The sequence below is a fragment of the Ranitomeya variabilis genome, chromosome 2, assembly GCF_051348905.1.
Source record: "Ranitomeya variabilis isolate aRanVar5 chromosome 2, aRanVar5.hap1, whole genome shotgun sequence".
Classification (NCBI taxonomy): domain Eukaryota; kingdom Metazoa; phylum Chordata; class Amphibia; order Anura; family Dendrobatidae; genus Ranitomeya; species Ranitomeya variabilis.
Window position 1 is genome coordinate 258,381,271 of NC_135233.1, and position 20,912 is coordinate 258,402,182.

The following is a 20,912-nucleotide window of genomic DNA, read 5'->3' on the forward strand; positions in this document are numbered from 1 at the left end:
TATGGAGGGCGGTGATGTCTCTGCTGTATAATGTATAACGTGTATATGGAGGGCGGTGATGTCACTGCCGTATAATGTATAACTTGTATATGGAGGGCGGTGATATCACTGCCGTATAATGTATAACGTGTATCTGGAGGGGGGTGATGTCACTGCCGTATAATGTATAACGTGTATCTGGAGTGCGGTGATGTCACTGCCATAATGTATAACGTGTATCTGGAGGATGGGTGATGTCACTGCCGTATAATGTATAATGTGTATATGGAGGGCGGTGATGTCACTGCTGTATAATGTATAACTTGTATCTGGAGGGCGGTGATTTCACTGTCGTATAATGTATAACTTGTATCTGGAGGGCGGTGATGTCACTGCCGTATAATGTATAATATGTATATGGAGGGCGGTGATGTCACTGCCGTATAACGTGTATCTGGAGAGCGGTGATGTCACTGCCATATAATGTATAACTTGTATATGGAGGGCGGTGATATCACTGCCATATAATGTATAACTTGTATATGGAGGGCGGTGATGTCACTGCCGTATAATGTATAACGTGTATCTGGAGGGCGGTGATGCCGCTGCTGTATAATGTATAACGTGTATCTGGAGGGCGGTGATGTCGCTGCCGTATAATGTATAACGTGTATCTGGAGGGCGGTGATGTCACTGCCGTATAATGTATAACCTGTATCTGGAGAGTGGTGATGTCACTGCCGTATAATGTATAACCTTTATCTGGAGGGCGGTGATGTCACTGCCCTATAATGTATAACGTGTATAACGTGTATCTGGAGGGCGGTGATGTCACTGCCGTATAATGTATAACTTGTATCTGGAGGGCGGTGATGTCACTGCCGTATAATGTATAACGTGTATCTGGAGGGCGGTGATGTCACTGCCGTATAATGTATAACGTGTATCTGGAGGGCGGTGATGTCACTGCCGTATAATGTATAACTTGTATCTGGAGGGCGGTGATGTCACTGCCGTATGATGTATAACTTGTATCTGGAGAGCTGTGATGTCACTGCTGTATAATGTATAACGTGTATCTGGAGGGCGGTGATGTCACTGCTGTATAATGTATAACGTGTATCTGGAGGGTGGTGATGTCACTGCCGTATAATGTATAACGTGTATCTGGAGGGTGGTGATGTCACTGCCGTATAATGTGTATCTGGAGGGCGGTGATGTCACTGCCGTATAATGTATAACGTGTATCTGGAGGGCGGTGATGTCACTGTCGTATAATGTATAACGTGTATCTGGAGGGCGGTGATGTCACTGCCGTATAATGTATAATATGTATATGGAGGGCGGTGATGTCACTGCCGTATAACGTGTATCTGGAAAGCGGTGATGTCACTGCCGTATAATGTATAACTTGTATATGGAGGGCGGTGATGTCGCTGCCGTATAATGTATAACGTGTATCTGGAGGGCGGTGATGTCACTGCCGTATAATGTATAACGTGTATCTGGAGAGCGGTGATGTCACTGCCGTATAATGTATAACTTGTATATGGAGGGTGGTGATGTCACTGCCGTATAATGTATAACGTGTATATGGAGGGCGGTGATGTTACTGCGTATAATGTATAACGTGTATCTGGAGGGCGGTGATGTCACTGCCGTATAATGTATAACGTGTATCTGGAGGGCGGTGATGTCGCTGCCGTATAATGTATAACGTGTATCTGAAGGGCGATGATGTCGCTGCCGTATAATGTATGACGTATCTGGAGGGAGGTGATGTCGCTGCCGTATAATGTATAATGTGTATATGGAGGGTGGTGATGTCACTGCCGTATAATATATAACTTGTATATGGAGGGCGGTGATGTCACTGCCGTATAATGTGTAACTTGTATCTGGAGGGTGGTGATGTCACTGCCGTATAATGTATAACTTGTATATGGAGGGCGGTGATGTCGCTGCCGTATAATGTATGACGTGTATCTGGAGGGCGGTGATGTCACTGCCGTATAATGTATATAACGTGTATCTGGAGGGCAGTGATGTCGCTGCCGTATAATGTATAACGTGTATCTGGAGAGCGGTGATGTCACTGCCGTATAATGTATAACTTGTATATGGAGGGTGGTGATGTCACTGGTGTATAATGTATAACGTGTATCTGGAGAGCGGTGATGTCACTGCCGTATAATGTGTATCTGGAGGGCGGTGATGTCACTGCCATATAATGTATAACTTGTATATGGAGGGCGGTGATGTCGCTGCCGTATAATATGCGCTGCTGTTGCACCTGTAGTATGTAGCATGCAGACCATTAATACCAGTGCTTGAGTTGGTTTGCCATATTGGCTATTGCCATAGGTCATGTAATATGATGTGGTGCTTAAGTGGATATGATTCCCACTCACACATATAGCGGCAGTTTCTTTGTGTATGCATGTTATACGTGTATATATATATATATATATATATACTAGCTGTACTACCCGGCTTCGCCCGGGTTAATGACTGCTGTTAGCAAAATAGAATGTGTTAACAAAAATTTATTCTGCACACAAAAACCACAAAACAAATAGATAGAAATGTAATTATTAAAAGGCAAAAACCAAGCTAATAGAAGAATTTCACAACATATATTAGCTTTGTGATACTGAGAATGTCTTTGTTGCCTATATTAACCAATCAGAGCTCAGGTTAATTAACTGTAGCAAAATAGAAGCTGAGCTGTGATTGGTTGCTATTGGCAGCCTGATAAATCCCCAGCCAACAGGAAGCCCTCCCCCCTGGCAGTATATATTAGCTCACACATACACATAATAGACAGGTCATGTGACTGACAGCTGCCGTATTTCCTATATGGTACATTTGTTGCTCTTGTAGTTTGTCTGCTTATTAATCAGATTTTTATTTTTGAAGGACAATACCAGACTTGTGTGTGTTTTAGGGCGAGTTTCATGTGTCAAGTTGTGTGTGTTGAGTTGCGTGTGGCGACATGCATGTAGCGACTTTTGTGAGATGAGTTTTGTGTGGCGACATGCGTGTAGCAACATTTTGTGTGTCGAGTTGCATGTGACAGGTTAGTGTAGCAAGTTGTGTGCAGCAAGATTTGTGCATGGCGAGTTTTGCGCGTGGCGAGTTTTAGGTGTGGTGCGTTTTGAGTATGTGCAAGTTTTGTGTGAGGCAACTTTTGCATGTGGTGCAACTTTTGTACATGTGGCAATTTTTCTGTGTGTGCAAGTTTTGCATGAGGTGAGTTTTCCATGAGGTGAGTTTTGCGCGTTGCGAGTTTTGAGTGGTGACTTTTGTGTTTCGACTTTTATGTGGCGAGGTTGGTGTGTGTGTGGTGAATTGTGTGCTGAGGGTCGTATATGTGTTCAAGCACGTGGTAGTGTGTGGTGCATTTTGTGTTTGTGTTCATATCCCCGTGTGTGGTGAGTATCCCATGTCAGGGCCCCACCTTAGCAACTGTACGGTATATACTCTTTGGTGCCATCGCTCTCATTCTTTAAGTCCTCATTGTTCACATCTGGCAGCTGCCAATTTTCCTCCAACACTTTTCCCTTCACTTTTTCCCCATAATGTAGATAGGGGCAAAATTGTTTGGTGAATTGGAACGCGCGGGGTTAAAATTTCACCTCACAACATAGCCTATGACGCTCCCGGGGTCCAGACGTGTGACTGTGCAAAATTTTGTGGCTGTAGCTGCGACGGTGCAGATGCCAATCCCGGACATACACACATACATACATACATACATACACACATTCAGCTTTATATATTAGATATACCTGTATGTAATCTCCTGTATATAGTATATATCTGTGTGTCATCTCCTCCTGTATATAGTATATACCTGTATGTCATCTCCTCCTATACATAGCATATACCTGTATGTCATCTCCTCCTGTATATACTATATACCTGTAGGTAATCTGCTCTGCTCCTGTATATAGTATATACCTGTGTGTCATCTCCTCCTGTATGTAGTATGTACCTGCATGTCATCTCCTCCTCTATATAGTATATACCTGTGTGTCATCTCTCCTGTATATAGTATATATCTGTGTGTCATCTCCTCCTGTATATAGTATATAGCTGTATGTCATCTCCTCCTGTATTAGCCCTCGTTCACATGTTATTTGGTCAGTATTTTTACCTCAGTATTTTTAAGCTAAAATGGCAGCCTGATAAATCCCCAGCCAACAGTAAGCCCACCCCCTGGCAGTATATATTAGCTCACACATACACATAATAGACTGGTCATGTGACAGCTGCCGGATTCCTATATGGTACATTTGTTGCTCTTGTAGTTTGTCTGCTTATTAATCAGATTTTTATTTTTGAAGGATAATACCAGACTTGTGTGTGTTTTAGGGCGAGTTTCGTGTGTCAAGTTGTGTGTGTTGAGTTGCGTGTGGCGACATGCATGTAGGGACTTTTGTGAGATGAGTTGTGTGGCGACATGCGTGTAGCAACTTTTTGTGCGTCGAGTTGCATGTGACAGGTTAGTGTAGCAAGTTGTGTGCAGCAAGTTTTGCGCATGGCGAGTTTTGCGCGTGGCGAGTTTTATGTGTGGTGCCTTTTGAGTATGTGCAAGTTTTGTGTGAGGCAACTTTTGCATGTGTTGCAACTTTTGTGCATGTGGCAATTTTTCTGCGTGTGCAAGATTTGCGTGTGGCGAGTTTTCCATGAGGTGAGTTTTGCACGTGTGGCGAGTTTTGCATGTGGAGAGTTTTGCGCGTGGCGAGTTTTGAGCGGCGACTTTTGTGTTTCTACTTTTATGTGGCGAGGTTGGTGTATGTGTGGTGAAATGTGCGCTGAGGGTGGTATATGTGTTTGAGCACGTGGTAGTCTGTGGCGCATTTTGTGTGTGTTCATATCCCCGTGGTGGTGTGGCGATTATCCCATGTTGGGGCACCACCTTAGCAACTGTACAGTATATACTCTTTGGCGCCATCGCTGTCATTCTTTAAGTCCCCCTTGTTCACATCTGGCAGCTGTTAATTTGCCTCCAACACTTTTCCTTTCATTTTTTCCCCATTATGTAGATAGGGGCAAAATTGTTTGGTGAATTGGAAAGCGCGGGGTTAAAATTTCACCTCACAACATAGCCTATGACGCTCTCGGGGTCCAGACGTGTGACTGTGCAAAATTTTGTGGCTGTAGCTGCGACGGTTCAGATGCCAATCCCGGACATACATACATACATACATACATACACACACACACACATTCAGCTTTATATATTAGATATATATATATATATATATATATATATATATATATTCATTTTTTGCCTGTTATATTACTATCCCCAGAGAGACATACATACATACATACATACATACACATATATATATATATATATATATATATATATACATACATATATATATATATATATATACAGATTGTAGGGTTTTGGTTCCTTACCAGCTCACCTTTTTGCACGGTTGCACTTTTGCTTGTGGCATTTACATGCCCTGCACCTTGTCCTATTAGGTCCTGAAGTAGTATTAGTATTTTTATTGTATACTCCCTGTTTTTTGTTATTAACAAAATTTTCACATGTTTATATATATTGACTCCTTGTCGTTTCTTCTGTGGTTTCCACACCCCTGTTGTCACTGCCGTATAATGTATAACGTGTATCTGGAGGGCGGTGATGTCACTGCTGTATAATGTATAACGTGTATCTGGAGAGCGGTGATGTCACTGCCGTATAATGTATAACGTGTATCTGGAGGGTGGTGATGTCACTGCTGTATAATGTATAACGTGTATCTGGAGGGCGGTGATGTCACTGCCGTATAATGTATAACGTGTATCTGGAGGGCGGTGATGTTGCTGCCGTATAATGTATAACGTGTATCTGGAGGGCGGTGATGTCACTGCCGTATAATGTATAACGTGTATCTGGAGGGCGGTGATGTCACTGCCGTATAATGTATAATATGTATATGGAGAGCGGTGATGTCACTGCCGTATAATGTATAACGTGTATCTGGAGGGCGGTGATGTCACTGCCGTATAATGTATAATATGTATATGGAGAGCGGTGATGTCACTGCCGTATAATGTATAACTTGTATCTGGAGGGCGGTGATGTCACTGCCGTATAATGTATAACGTGTATCTGAAGGGCGGTGATGTCTCTGCCGTATAATGTATAACGTGTATCTGGAGGGTGGTGATGTCACTGCCGTATAATGTATAACGTGTATCTGGAGGGCGGTGATGTCACTGCCGTATAATGTATAACGTGTATCTGGAGGGCGGTGATGTCACTGCCATATAATGTATAAGTTGTTTATGGAGGGCGGTGATGTCGCTGCCGTATAATATATATAATGTATAATGTGTATCTGGAGGGCGGTGATATCACTGCCGTATAATGTATAACGTGTATCTGGAGGGCGGTGATGTCACTGCCATATAATGTATAACTTGTTTATGGAGGGCGGTGATGTCGCTGCCGTATAATGTATAACGTGTATCCGGAGGGCGGTGATGTCGCTGCCGTATAATGTATAACGTGTATCTGGAGGGCGGTGATGTCACTGCCGTATAATGTATAACGTGTATCTGGAGGGCGGTGATGTCACTGCCATATAATGTATAACTTGTTTATGGAGGGCGGTGATGTCACTGCCGTATAATGTATAACGTGTATACGGAGGGCGGTGATGTCACTGCCGTATAATATATAACGTGTATATGGAGGGCGGTGATGTCACTGCCGTATAATGCATAACGTGTATTTGGAGGGTGGTGATGTCACTGCCGTATAATGTGTATCTGGAGGGTGGTGATGTCTCTGCCGTATAATGTATAACGTGTATATGGAGGGCGGTGATGTCACTGCCATATAATGTATAACGTGTATCTGGAGGGCGGTGATGTCACTGCCGTATAATGTATAACGTGTATCTGGAGGGCATTGATGTCACTGCCGTATAATGTATAACGTGTATTTGGAGGGTGGTGATGTCACTGCCGTATAATGTGTATCTGGAGGGTTTTGATGTCACTGCCGTATAATGTATAACGTGTATATGGAGGGCGGTGATGTCACTGCCATATAATGTATAACGTGTATCTGGAGGGCGGTGATGTCACTGCCGTATAATGTATAACGTGTATACGGAGGGCGGTGATGTCACTGCTGTGTCATAAAAGTAACTAGAGAGGAATTCAGCTCACCCTTGTTGGAAACTTCTCAGTGAGTTTCATATATGGAGAAGCACGGGAATCATGTCTCTGACAGATGTCGGATAAGGCTTGCAAAAAGAGGTATCCAGCTTTAGTCCGGAAATCACTAATTTTTATTTGATTATTAATATAGAATCTGCATCACTACTATACACTTGGTAAGACCAAGCCTTAGAACACAGCACTCATTCAAAACGTGTCCTGTTTCTTTATTCCCTTACACCCCTAATCCAAAAATACACCTATGCCCTAGGTGTATCGAAGTGGTGCCATTTATATTTTAATTATCAGTTAAATATTTGTGATTTTACGGATTGAAGCTGGATACTTTTCGTTTGGCAACTGCTGCGTCATACATTTTTTCCTCGAAAATAAGCTCTAGCATGATTTTATTGGATTTTTGGAGTAGGCTTGAATTATAAGCCCACGTTACAGTCAGGTTCGGTGTTAGAGGGAGTCAAAGTAGGCAATCAATGAGGGCCCCCAGTGTTTCTTTTCCGAGTTTGACTGCTTATGGATCTTTGGTGACTTCAGTCAAGTGACCATAATGTCACCAGTAGTCTCTTAATTACAGGAGTGGAGTCTAGAGGAACTGAACAGGAGGTAGGTTGGTACATAGATCTGATGTTAGGGGGAGAGTAAACTGGGCAATTTCTCAGGGCTCCCATTCTTAGAGGTCCCCAGTGGTGCTATTCCGAGGTTAAGACTTCTTAAGCATTCTTAAGGATTTTTGATGACATCACGGTCATGTGACTAAGGTGTCACTAAAAGTCCCTTAACTGTAGGAATCTAGAGCTGAAGAGGAGATCGTTTGGAATGCATGTGCAGTGTGTGTATGTATGTGTATATATATACATATACACTGCTCCAAAAAATGAGTACACTAAAATCCCACATCCTAGATGTCACTGAATGAAATGTTCCACTTGTAAATCTTTATTCATTACATAGTGGAATGTGTTGAGAACAATAAAACCTAAAAATGATCAAGGTAAATCACAACTAATATCCCACGGAGGTTTGGAGTTGGAATGATGCTCAAAATCAAAGTGGAAAATGTAGTTACAGGCTGATCCATCTTCAGTGGAAATGCCTCAAGACTAACAAATGATGCTCAGTAGTGTGTTGGGCTTCCACGTGCCTGCATAACCTCCCTACAACGCCTGGGCATGCTCCTGATGAGGCGGCGGATGGTCTCCTGAGGGATCTCTTCCCAGACCTGGACTAAAGCATCCGCCAACTCCTGGACAGTCTGTGGTGCAACGTGACGTTGGTGGATGATGTGAAATATGTCCCAGATGTGTTCAGTCGGATTCAGGTCTGGGAAACGGGAGGGCCAGTCCATAGCTTCAATGCTTTCATCTTGCAGGAACTGCTGACACACTCCAGCCACATGAGGTCTGGCATTGTCCTGCATTAGAAGATACCCAGGGCCAACTGCACCAGAATATGGTCTCACAAGGGGTCTTAGGATCTCATCTCGGTACCTAATGGCAGTCAGGCTACCTCTGGCGAGCACATGGAGGGCTGTGTGCCCCTCCAAAGAAATGCCCCTCCAAAGAAATGCCACCCCACACCATTACTGACCCACTGCCTAACCGGTCATGCGGAAGGATGTTGCAGGCAGCAGATCGCTCTCCACGGTGTCTCCAGACTCTGTCACGTCTGTCACATGTGCTCAGTGTGAACCTGCTTTCGTCTGTGAAGAGCACAGGGCGCCAGTGGCGAATTTGCCATTCCTGGTGTTCTGTGGCAAATGCCAAGCGTCCTGCACGGTGTTGGGCTGTGAGCACACGCCCATTTGTGGACGTCGGGCACTCAGACCATCCTCATGGAGTCTGGTTCTAACCGTTTGTGAAGACACATGCACATTTGTGGCCTGCTGGAGATCATTTTGCAGGCCTCTGGCAGTGCTCCTCCTGTTCCTCCTTGCACAAAGGCTGAGGCGGCCCTGCTGCTGTATTGTTGCCCTCCTACGGCCCCCCCCCCCCACGTCTCCTGGTGTACTGTCCTGTCTCCTGGTAGCACCTCCAGCCTGTGGACACTACGCTGACAGACACCGCAAAATCCTTCCCACAGCTCGCATTGATGTGCCATCCTGGATGATCTGCACTACCTGAGCCACTTGCATGGGTTGTAGAGTCCGTCTCATGAAACCACGAGTGTGAAAGCACAACCAACATTCAAAAGTGACCAAAACATCAGCCAGAAAGCATTGGTACTGAGATGGGGTCTGTGGTCCCCTCCTGCAGAACCGCTCCTTTATTGAGTGTGTCTTGATAATTGCCAATAATTTCCATCTGTTGTCTATTCCATTTGCACAACAGCATCTGAAATTGATTGTCAAACAGTGTTGTGTTGTGAAATTGGATTTTGGGCTCCCCCGGTGGCCACTGGTGGAATTGAACTGGTGTGCATCATCCCCTCTGTTCACCTGTTTCCATCAGGATGTGGGAGTCGCTATTTAACCTTGCTCCTCTGTCACTTCCATGCCGGTCAACATTGTAATCAGAAGCCTTTCTGTGCATGTTCCTGCTGCTAGACAACTCCCAGCTAAGTTGGACTTTAGTCCTCGTTTGTTTTTGCATTTTGTTCCAGTTCACAGCTGTAGTTTCGTTTCTGTGTCTGGAAAGCTCTTGTGATCTGAAATTGCCACTCTGATGTTATGAGTTAATACTAGAGTCTTAAAGTAATTTCAGGATGGTATTTTGATAGAGTTTTCAGCTGACCATGAAAGTGCCCTTTCTGTCTTCCTGCTATCTAGTAAGCGGACCTCAATTTTGCTAAACCTATTTTCATACTACGTTTGTCATTTCTTCTAAAATCACCGCCAATATATGTGGGGGCCTCTGTCTGCCTATCGGGGAAATTTCTCTAGAGGTGAGCCAGGACTATATTTTCCTCTGCCAGGATTAGTTAGTCCTCCGGCCGGCGCTGGGCGTCTAGGGATAAAAACGTAGGCAACGCTACCCGGCTACTGTTAGTTGTGCGGCAGGTTTAGTTCATGGTCAGTTTAGTTTCCATCCTTCCAAGAGCTAGTACCTATGTTTGCTGGGCTATGTTCTCTTGCCATTGAGAACCATAACAGTGTTGCTTCCTAAGTGGACAGTTTGATTTAACAGAAGTTTGATTTACTTGGAGTTATATTCTGTTGTTTAAGTGTTCCCTTTATTTTGTGGAGCAGTGTGTGTATATATATCTATCACTGCTTAAAAAAAAAATAATGGGAACACTTAAACAACACACTGTAACTCCAAACCAATCACACTTCTGTGAAAACAAGTCCAGTTACTAAGAAACACTGATTGTGAATTAATTTCTCCTGCTGTTGTGCAAATGGAACAGACAACAGGTAGAAATGATAGGCAATTAGCAAGACAATCCCTATAAAGTAGTCATTCTGCAAGTTGTAACCGCAGACCATTTCTCTGTTCTTCTCATCCTTTTTGGCTGTTGTTTTGGTCACTTTTGCGTTTTGTCATTGCTTTCACCCAGAGAGGTACTGTACTGTAGCATGATGCGGTGTCAACAACCTACAGAAGTTATTCAATCAAGTAGTGCAGCTCATCCAGGATGGCACATCAATGTGAGCTGTGCAAATAAGTGTAGCTGTGTCTGGTAGCACTGTCCAGAGTATGGAGCAGATACCAGGAGACAGGCCAGTACACCAGGAGACGCGGGGACCGCTACCTTCTCCCTTGTGTAAGGTTGAACAGGAGGACCAATGCCAGAGCCCTGCAAAATGACCTCCAGCAGGCCACCAACATCCATATGTCTGTTCAAACCATCAGAAACAGACTGAATGAGGGTAGTATGAGGGCCCAATGTCCACAAAAAAGTGTTGTGCATACAGCCCAAATCTGTGCAGGGCGATGAGCATTTGCCAGAGAACACCAAGATTGGTAGATCCGACATTAGCGCTCTTCATGGATGAGAGCAGGTTCACACTGAGCACATGTGACAGAGTCTGGGGATACTATGGAGAACGTTCTGCTGACTGCAACATCCTTCAGCACAGTTTGGCAGTGGGTCAGTAATGGAATGGGGAGGCATTTCTATGGAGGGCCGCGCAGCCTTCCATGTGCTAGCTAGACATACCCTGGCTGCCATTAGGTACCGGGATGAGATCCTCAGACCCTTGTGAGACCATATGCAGTTGCAGTGGGCCCTTCTGATGCATGACAATGTTAGGCCTCATGTGGTTGAAGTGTGTCAACAGTTTCTGCATGATGAAGGCATTGACTCTATGGACAGGCCTGCCTGTTCCCCAGACCTGAATCTAATCGAGCACATCTGGGACATCATGTCTTGTTCCATCCACCAAACGCCATGTTGCACCACAGACTGCCTAGGAATTGACTGATGCTTTAATCGAGGTCTAGGATGAGATCCCTCAGAATATCCGCCGCCTCATTAGGACCATGCCCAGGCATTGTAGGGATATTAATTTTGATTTACATGGATCATGATTGTCTTATTGTTCTCAACGCATTCCATTATGTAATGAATGAAGATTTGTAACCGGAATATTTCATTCAGTGATATCCAGGATATGGTATTTTAGTGTTCTCTTTATTATTTTGAACAGTGTATTTGTTGTGTGTGTATGTATACACGTCTATGTATGTGCGGTGCGTTTGTATATACATGTTTATGTATATTTCTGCCGGAGGCGCACTGCACTTATAAGATTCCTAATTTGTGATGTGAGCATTTTAATGAATTAGGCGCATCTAAGGGTATGTGCACACGTTGCGGATTTCTTGCAGAAATTTCCTGAAGAAAACCGGAAATTTTCTGTAAGAAATCCGCATTTTTTTTTTTGCGTTTTTTTTTGCGTTTTTTTTTTGCGTTTTTTTAGCATTCTGCAAGCGTAATTAGCTTGCAGAATGCTAAAGTTTTCCAAGCGATCTGTAGCATCGCTTGGAAAACTGACTGACAGGTTGGTCACACTTGTCAAACATACTGTTTGACAAGTGTGACCAACTTTTTACTATAGATGCAGCTTATGCAGCATCTATAGTAAAAGATAGAATGTTTAAAAATAATAAAAAAAATAAAAAAAAAGGTTATACTCACCCAGACATCTCCTCAGCGGCGTCCGTTCCTCTTCCTATAGCTGGTCTGTGCGCACAGGACCTTCCGTGACGTCACGGTCACGTGAGCGGTCACATGACCGCTCACGACCAATCACAGGACAGTGACGTCATCGGCAAGGTCCTTCACCGCACATCAGCTACAGGAACCGAAGCGACAGCATGCAGTGGAGGCGGGAAGACATCGAGGGTGAGTATATGACTATTTTTTATTTTAATTCTTATTTTTTGACCACTTATATGGTGCCCAGTGCGTGGAGGAGAGTCTCCTCTCCTCCACCCTGGGTACCAACCGCACATAATCTGCTTACTTCCCGCATGGTGGGCACAGCCCCGTGCGGGAAGTAAGCAGATCAATGGACCCCTAGGTGTGCGGAATCCCCGCAATTCCGAATTTTAATGAACATGTTGCTTTTTTTTCCGCGATGCGATTTTTTCGCGGAAAAAAAGGCTACATTTGCACCAAAAATGCGGAATACACTTAAAATAATGGGAGGCATATGTAAGCGGTTTTTTCGCGTTTTTATCACGTTTTTATAGCGAAAAAAACGCGAAAAATACTGAACGTGTGCACATGGCCTTACTCCAGCGGCCCCGTTCATTAAGACTGTCCAACGCCAGCCTTAATGAATCAAGGCCATTGTTCTCGTTAGCTCATCACCTGGTGTAAACTGCAGATGTGCTGCAGATAACATGACATGTATGGGAAGAGAATGATCTATCAGGGATCATTCTAACTCCATCGTTCTTCGTTACCATGTGTAAAGAATAGATTGTTGTACAAAAAGGGAATAGGATAGCAAGAAATTTAACAATGGAATTCAGAGTTTGGAGAGTTCTGTTGATGTTCCAGGATGTGATGACATACTTATATTTGAATAAATGTTGATTTTTTTGTTCAAGAATAAATGTGGATTGTTGCTCATGGGGGAAAAAATAAGATATCCACTGAAAATAAACCTTAAGCCATCTTTTGAAACAAAAATAATATAAAACCCTGTCTAATTTTTTGAGAAAATGTGGTGTGGTGTCACTGCCGTATATGTAACTTGCATTTGGAGAGTGGGTGATACAGGGGAACAGGGAGCTTTAGTGGTCATGTGACTGGTTTACATTATTCCTCAATCACTTCTATTAGAGTGCTGGCTCTTACAGTCTCAGGATCCATATCTGGTTGTAACATCTTTTTTTGCCACATTTCTTTTTTTCCCCAGTGACAGATATCTGGATGTGTCTGTGCAGGAAGGACACCTGCTATAAAATCCTCTTTTTATGTGGTCATAAGGTTTAACAATGCACTATAATGTAATAATAATTTTACTGGCAATTATCGGCATAAATACCTGGAGATTACATGCGACTGTCTGAGAAATCTGTGACTGAACTTGATCATTATTATGACCTCCACGTCTGACAAATCGCACAGCTTGAGACTGCAGCCCCAGGGAAGTCTGATGGTCGGCCCTCACCCCTCTGCTCTGTTGCTGTGAAGAAGTAAATTACGGTATATTCTAGAAAAGAAATGCTAGTTCCCCCCCTTTCCTTTTATACTCAGGGAGAAGGAGCAGTGGTCTGTACAGAATCTCGTGTAGGTACTCCTTATCAGAACAGGGGGAGGCATCTTTATTATAAATCACTTTATTTCTATAGCACCAACCTATTCCACGGCATGGCACACGTGTGATGTGTGTGGACTTTCTGCCTATCACTATGTGTTATTGAAATATATATATATGGGGCATCAAAGAGACAACGTCTCCATTACACCATTCTATTCCATGGTGTCTACATCCTGGAGATACTGTTGAATTTGTGATGATGGGTGGGGGTGGGAGCACTGGGCCACATAGTGGCCATGTGGCCTGCTGCTGTGGACGGTGCTCCCCTGCCTCAGGCTTCATCCACTCTGGTCGCCTGTGACTTGAGTTTTGGAGTGGGAGCTGCTTTTTCCCTGTGTCTGTGGTCCCAGTCACATGAGGGGCCATGAGTTTGTGGTAGTCATTGTGGAGGTCACATGCAGGCTGCTGTCCCCCACCTATTTTAGGGTGCAGCAGCCAAGCTTCTGCCTTATGAAGTAAAGTGGCGATGGGCTTGGAAGTGTGGAGCGAAACAGGAAGCTGTTCTCATACTGACCACATTGCCCAGAGCTGCTGCCTGCTGTGGGAGGAGAGGGAGTTGGATGTGTTTGCTGGAGGAGGAAGGATGACAATTTCTTGCTGACTTTTATTTTTCTCTTTGCGGTTACTTTGTGTCACCAGTCAGATCTTGAGCATGAGCGTACACTACCACAGTGTCAGCTGAATAATGGACGCGGCAGGAGTGAAGGAAGCATTGTGCAGACATGCGGTGTCTAGCATCATGTCAGGAGTGGTGCAGGGATCCAGACTGTCATTGCAGGTTGTTGGTTTTATGGGGCTTAGGTTTTCTAGGATGCAATAGTCACAATTCCTGACTGAATAACAAGGGCTTTTCTATTTTTACCCTTATGCAGCCTCAGATATTAGAGTAATGTCTAGAACAAATGTTATATGCAAATTGCCTCTTCAGAGATGGAGGACTTAAACTCTATAGCGCCACCTGTTGGAAGCAGCGATCCTATAAGTCACTATCGACCCTTTAACAAGTCTTGCAATGTAAATTAGGATAAAAGTCAAATCTCAACTTGCAGGCACAGTTTTTTGGGGTATTGCCCCTCGTCATTGCAAATTGAGATTATGATTTGGCTTTTATCCTAAGTCATAGTGCAAGACCCGTTAAAGGGTTGATAGTGACTGCTTCCAACAGGTGGCATTATAGAGTTCAAATCCTCTTCCTCACTGAAGAGGCAAATTTCCCAGAGGGACATTGTATGGCGCATAAGCCTCCTTACATTGGCATGCCAGGAGCGGTATGTCACTCTACACAACGAGAAATGTTACCCCTTAGACCTTGGAACAAATGTTGGAACTTTTCTGGTGGGCGCTTGAAGGGGAATTATTAAAGACTGGCATTTCCCCAATCTCAGCCAGCAGAAAATATCAAATTCAGAGTTGCAGTTGAAGGACTGCGCTGAAAGTAAAGGGTTATCCAGCGCCTCTCACTTCTGCAGCGGAAGGTGTTGTAGATGCCCTGCTTAGCGACTTTCACGATCAGGTGAGGTTAGGTGTCTGTGGCTGCGCACAAGAGGTGGCAAGTGAGCGAGTCCTATCACCTCCAGATGCCAGAGGTGCTGGATAACTCCATTTATTTTCTCTATGCAGCCGTAATATCCACTCTCTGCTATTTCCATCATTTTTGCTTTGTGAATAACACTGACTGTTCTTGTCCCCTCCTGTGGTTGGAGGGCAACGAAATGAAGGATCTTCGTCTGGGAATAGGTCTCTGCGCTGTCAGCCACAGTAAATTAACACTGAGACGCTTGTTTGTACTGCAGCTCCTCATGTCTCATAGGCGATAAGAGTGGATTGAGTCACTTCCCATTAGGGGTCTGTGACAATATAATAAGGCTAATTCCTGACAGAACCCCTGTGAGGAAGCATCTGCGCGGAATTCCCTTCTCACTCCTAGACACCAGCAGGATCTCGGTGTTCTGCTGAAGGTGGCCGGCTTCCAAGGCCTTGCCCTATCACATTCCTATCATACTTGCTGCGACACTGCGGAAGTTGTGGCTCCCAGATTTCTCAGCGGCTTCAGCGTACAAAGTTTATTGGAAAAGAGAGACCTGCGAAAAATAGAGAAATTAGATTGTAGAAATATGATAAAACATGAGAAAAGGATTCAGCATTGTGATACTCTTCCACAATCATAAAGTCTCCTCCATAATAATAATAAATTTATTTCTATAGCGCCGACAGATTCCGCAGCACTTTACACTATAGAGGGGACTTGTACAGACAATAGACATTATAGCATAACAATAATCAAAGATCAAAACAGATACCAAGAGGAATGAGGGCCCTGCTCACAAGCTTACAGTCTATTGATCATTTCAACAGTTGCTCACACCTTCATCAAGTTAAAATGATTTTTACATGATAATAGCCACAATCGGTTAAAGTTCCAGAAAGTTTGTTTCCAATCTTTACCCATTCCTTCATTTTTACAACTTGCTCCCATTTTCAGCCCTTTTTCATGCAATTATGTTGATCCCAGATGCAAGATGTGAGGTTTGTGTGGCCATGTTCCTTCTGTCTTCACTCACTTTTATGTCATTCCCAGGTCTACTGCCCCATGAAGGGTCTTCTGTCTCTTGTACTCACAGATGCCGATGCTGAGAAAGGTTTCATCACCTTCCCATGCGATATCTGTCCTGGATGCTGACTTCTGTTTATGTTCTTACATGACCTGCACACTCACTTTCCTCCCTAATTACAAGGCTCTGTGAAGCCTTGGTTGCTTTCCCCTTCTTTAGTCTCTTATCTGAATTATACCACCTTCTTCTATCCTTGATACATCTCTAACATTGAGAAGAGAGGGAAAAAGCAGATTATATCAGCAGAGATCTCATTTATATGTATAAATATATCTGTGGTCCGTGCGGAGGACTTGCACACAACCTTTTCGTTACAAAGACCATACTAAGGACCAGGGTGCGCTCATTACAGATGGAAGAAAGGCGAGTACCGGAAGCCAAATAGGAAAGGGTTCTTTACAGTTAGAGCAGTCAGACTGTGAAATGCCAACCACAAGAGGTAGTAATGGCTGACACGATAACAGCTTTTAGAAAAAGGCTGGATCATTTCTTCGATACACATAACATTGTGGGTTATAGTTAAATTAGTGACAAAAGGTACAATTGGTGGAGAAAAGTTGAACTTGATGGACCTAGGTCTTTTTTCAACCTATGCAACTACACCATGTTCCAAATGATTATGCAAATTGGATTTAAGTGTCAGAAAGATTTAATTGTTTTGTTTTTCAAATAAACTCATAGAGGGTATTGTGTCTCAGGGCTCAATGGATCACTGAAATCAATCTTAAACACGTGATCATTAGTTTTCCAGGTGATTTTAATTAAAGGAAAACTACTTAAAAATGATGTTCCACATTATTAAGCAGACCACAGGTTTCAAGCAATGTGGGAAATAAAAAGGATCTCTCTGCTGCTAAAAAGCGTTAAATAGTGCAATGCCTTGGACAAGGTATGAAAACATTAGATATTTCACGAAAACTTAAGAGTGATTATCATACTGTGAAGAGATTTGTGACTAAAACAGCAGAGCAGTTCATGCAGATAAAGGCATAATGAGGAAGGTTTCTGCCAGACAAATTCACTGGATTAAGAGAGCATCTGACAAAACACCATTACAAACCAGCAAACAGTTATTTGAAGCTGCTGCTGCTGCCTCTGGAGTTCCTCGAACCTCAAGGTGTAGGATCCTTCAAAGGCTTGCTGTAGTGCATAAACCTACTATTCGGCCACCCCTAAACAGTATTCACAAGCAGAGACGGTTGCAGTGGGCCCAGACATACATGAAGACTAACTTTCAAACATTCTTGTTTACTATAAGTGTCAAGCAACCCTGGATGATCCAGATGGATGGTTAGTGGATGGCCACCATGTCCCAACAAGGCTGAGACGTCAGCAAGGAGGTGGAGGAGTCATGGTTTGGGCTGGAATCATAGGGAAACAGCTGGTAGGGCCCTTTAAGGTTCCTGAAGGTGTGAAAATGACCTCTGCAAAGTATATAGAGTTTCTAACTGACAACTTTCTTCCATGGTATAAAAAGCAGAAACGTGCCTTCAGGAGCAAAATCATCTTCATGCATGACAATGCACCATCTCATGCTGCAAAGAATACCTCTGAGTCATTGGCTGCTATGGGCATAAAAGGAGATAAACTCATGGTGTGGCCACCATCTTCCCCTGACCTCAACCCTATAGAGAACCTTTGGAGTATCATCAAGCAAAAGATCTATGAGGGTGGGAGGCAGTTCACATCAAAACAGCAGCTCTGGGAGGTTAGTCTGACTTCATGCAAAGAAATACAAGCAGAAACGCTCCAAAAACTCACAAGGTCAATGGGTGCAAAAATTGTGAAGGTGATATCAAAGAAGGGTTCCTATGTAAACATGTAACTTGGCCTGTTAGGATGTTTTGGAGTTAAATAGCTTTTTTTTGCTCAGTGAATGTGACCTCCTAATGCTGCAAATTCCACAAATGAGCATTTTCAGTTCAGTTCTTGTTTAGAAATTCTACTGTGCCTAATAATTTGGAACAGTGCATTTTGAGTTTTTATTCATTTTGGAGATTATACTGTTATCACTGGGAGGTTTCTTCAATAAAATTTGATGTATACTCTAACGGGTGATGACTTTTATTAGACTGACTGTCATTTGCACCGACCATGTAGGAAAATCCGAGAAAAATATCATTTGCATAATAATTTGGAACATGGTTAATGTCATAGGAGCAACATGATATCCTGCCATAATCAGCAGCAAAGCCAGATATATGCCAGAGTTGCACAGACCCTACAGCTGTAAAATACTAGAGAATGATGACTATTTTTCTAAAGATCAATTTAGCATTTAGTAATCAAATTAACAATAAAAATGAAATGAATGCAAGTGTGCCCATATCCTTTAGGACTTGTTCCCAGTTGCAAAAACCTTTTTCTTTCTCTGCTGTTTTTTTTTCCAGCCACCATCCATAACAACGGCAATAGAAATCTGACTATTGCGGCAACTTTTTACATATTTTCCTTTTTTTTAAATGCTGTTTTGAAGCATTTTTTAATACACAAATGCTGGGATTTTGCACTTAACATATGTGAAAAGTGCAATTGCATCTTTTATTTCAGGCTTCCCATATGGGGGTGAGGGTCGGTTGGGGAATGAACAGCATCTTTAAACGCAGTGAACATGAATTTTCATGAAATCACATTTGTTTAGCTTGAACTGTTAAACATTGCAGATTTACTGAAAAAAAAAAAAAAAAAGCAGCAGGAAAAAACTCTGAATTTATGCTATGTGGGAATATTGACCTGTAATTGAGAGTTGGATGATATGTTGTGGGTTTTTTTGTTTTTTTTTGAGAGCTGAAAGCACAAAAAGTGTCATTATAGAATATTAATTGGCATGTTATGAACAGCGGCAGGTTTCCGATCTTGTATGACTCGTCTCTTGTACATAGCTCTGTCAATGCATTCGCTTCTGTGTAGTTATACATTGGTGATAAAGTGATCTCTGTGTGATGAGAGGGAAATTGTTTTGCACAGTTGCACAGATAGGGTCATTTTTCTCTTAATAGAATGATCATGACCTGCTGGGACTTGTGCTTTCACAATGGATAGAAATGATCAGGTTTTAAATTATCCCAACAATGAACTCCTAATACGCCGGCCATCGTCTCATCACATATGATATCCAATGATACTTGTAGATGTCTCCAATCATGCATCATTCCAACCTCCATTATTTATCTGGACAGATGACACATGACTTCTAGAAACTGATAGAGACTATACAAAGTCTGACACATCTGCTGGCCATGGAAAAGTGGTGTCATGGGGGATAAAAAGCTCATGTGTATGAGCTGTAGACAGACGACTAAAGCCCCTCACACATCAGATAGCTGTTAGCAGAACGATGGATCGGCCTGTGGCTATCTCACCCGACTCCCCCAGACACAGGAGCACTTGTTGGCCAAGCACGCCTGTATTCTGTATGGCAGCTGCTGTTGGACATGTCTGGCCATGACTTTTTTTACAGAGAACACAAGGATTTGCAGTCTGAATTCCACATGCCGGATCCTTACCTCCCTCGACAATTAATGTTCCTGAGCTCCCAAACGCATTAGACTGTTGATATCTGTGGATTCGTCCGACATTGCTTTTACTTCAGTTCTGTTATGAAGGTTTTCTCTGCTGCCATTACAGGTTTTGGGTAACTTTACAGCCAATAGAGATTAGCAAAGTATTTAGAAACGTTGTCAGTTTTCTATGGGCATTTTCATGGCGACTATAGCTTTTAACTCTTCTACCAGGTAACTTTGATCGTTGGGTTACATGAAAGCAGTTTTGCCCTCTTGCATTTTGTTTCCTGGATCTTACAGCATGTAGTGTTTGTTCTCCGTGCTTTTCCCAATACTATCAGCAGGCCGTGAACTTTTGCAGACGATTTCCCAACAGGCAAAAAAAAAACCTCCCATTTGAGCGCACTGCAGCTCCAAAAATGTAATCATATTATTAAATAATTGGGAGGACTGGAATTTGCTGATTGTCTTCAGAAAGGCAGCCAGCGCTGGGATTTTCCCATGGTTCATATGTGCGAGAAGTGAACAGCCTTTGGCTTGCGTGCATCGCAACATCAACAACGGTCACAGCATATGGTACAAAGAACAATGCTCAATGCAATTAGACACACTTCCTCCAGAATATAATGCAAGAAAGATGCTCACTGAACTCCCGGTGAGCAGTAGGGGAGTCAGCGAGCCGAGGGTCCTCACCGAGAGATCGCTCACCTGCTGTCTGCACTCATTTTCCTGGTTTGCATTCTCTGTGATATTCTGCATTGCAGTACAGTAACGCTCAGGACTCCCCACTAGGGGGCATCATCAGCACCTGGGGGGGTTCTTCATTCTTCTGTTATATTTGCTACCATTTAATAGTCTGATATTCTTCACACTTCACTATTCCTCATG

The 20,912-nt window shown here is 43.2% G+C and overlaps 1 protein-coding gene across 7 annotated transcripts in view; it reads left to right on the plus strand.

The window, feature by feature from the left end:
• The window catches only part of RXRA (retinoid X receptor alpha), a 293,199-nt gene that overhangs the window by 254,690 nt on the left and 17,597 nt on the right, over positions 1-20,912 (plus strand). The window lies entirely within an intron of this gene.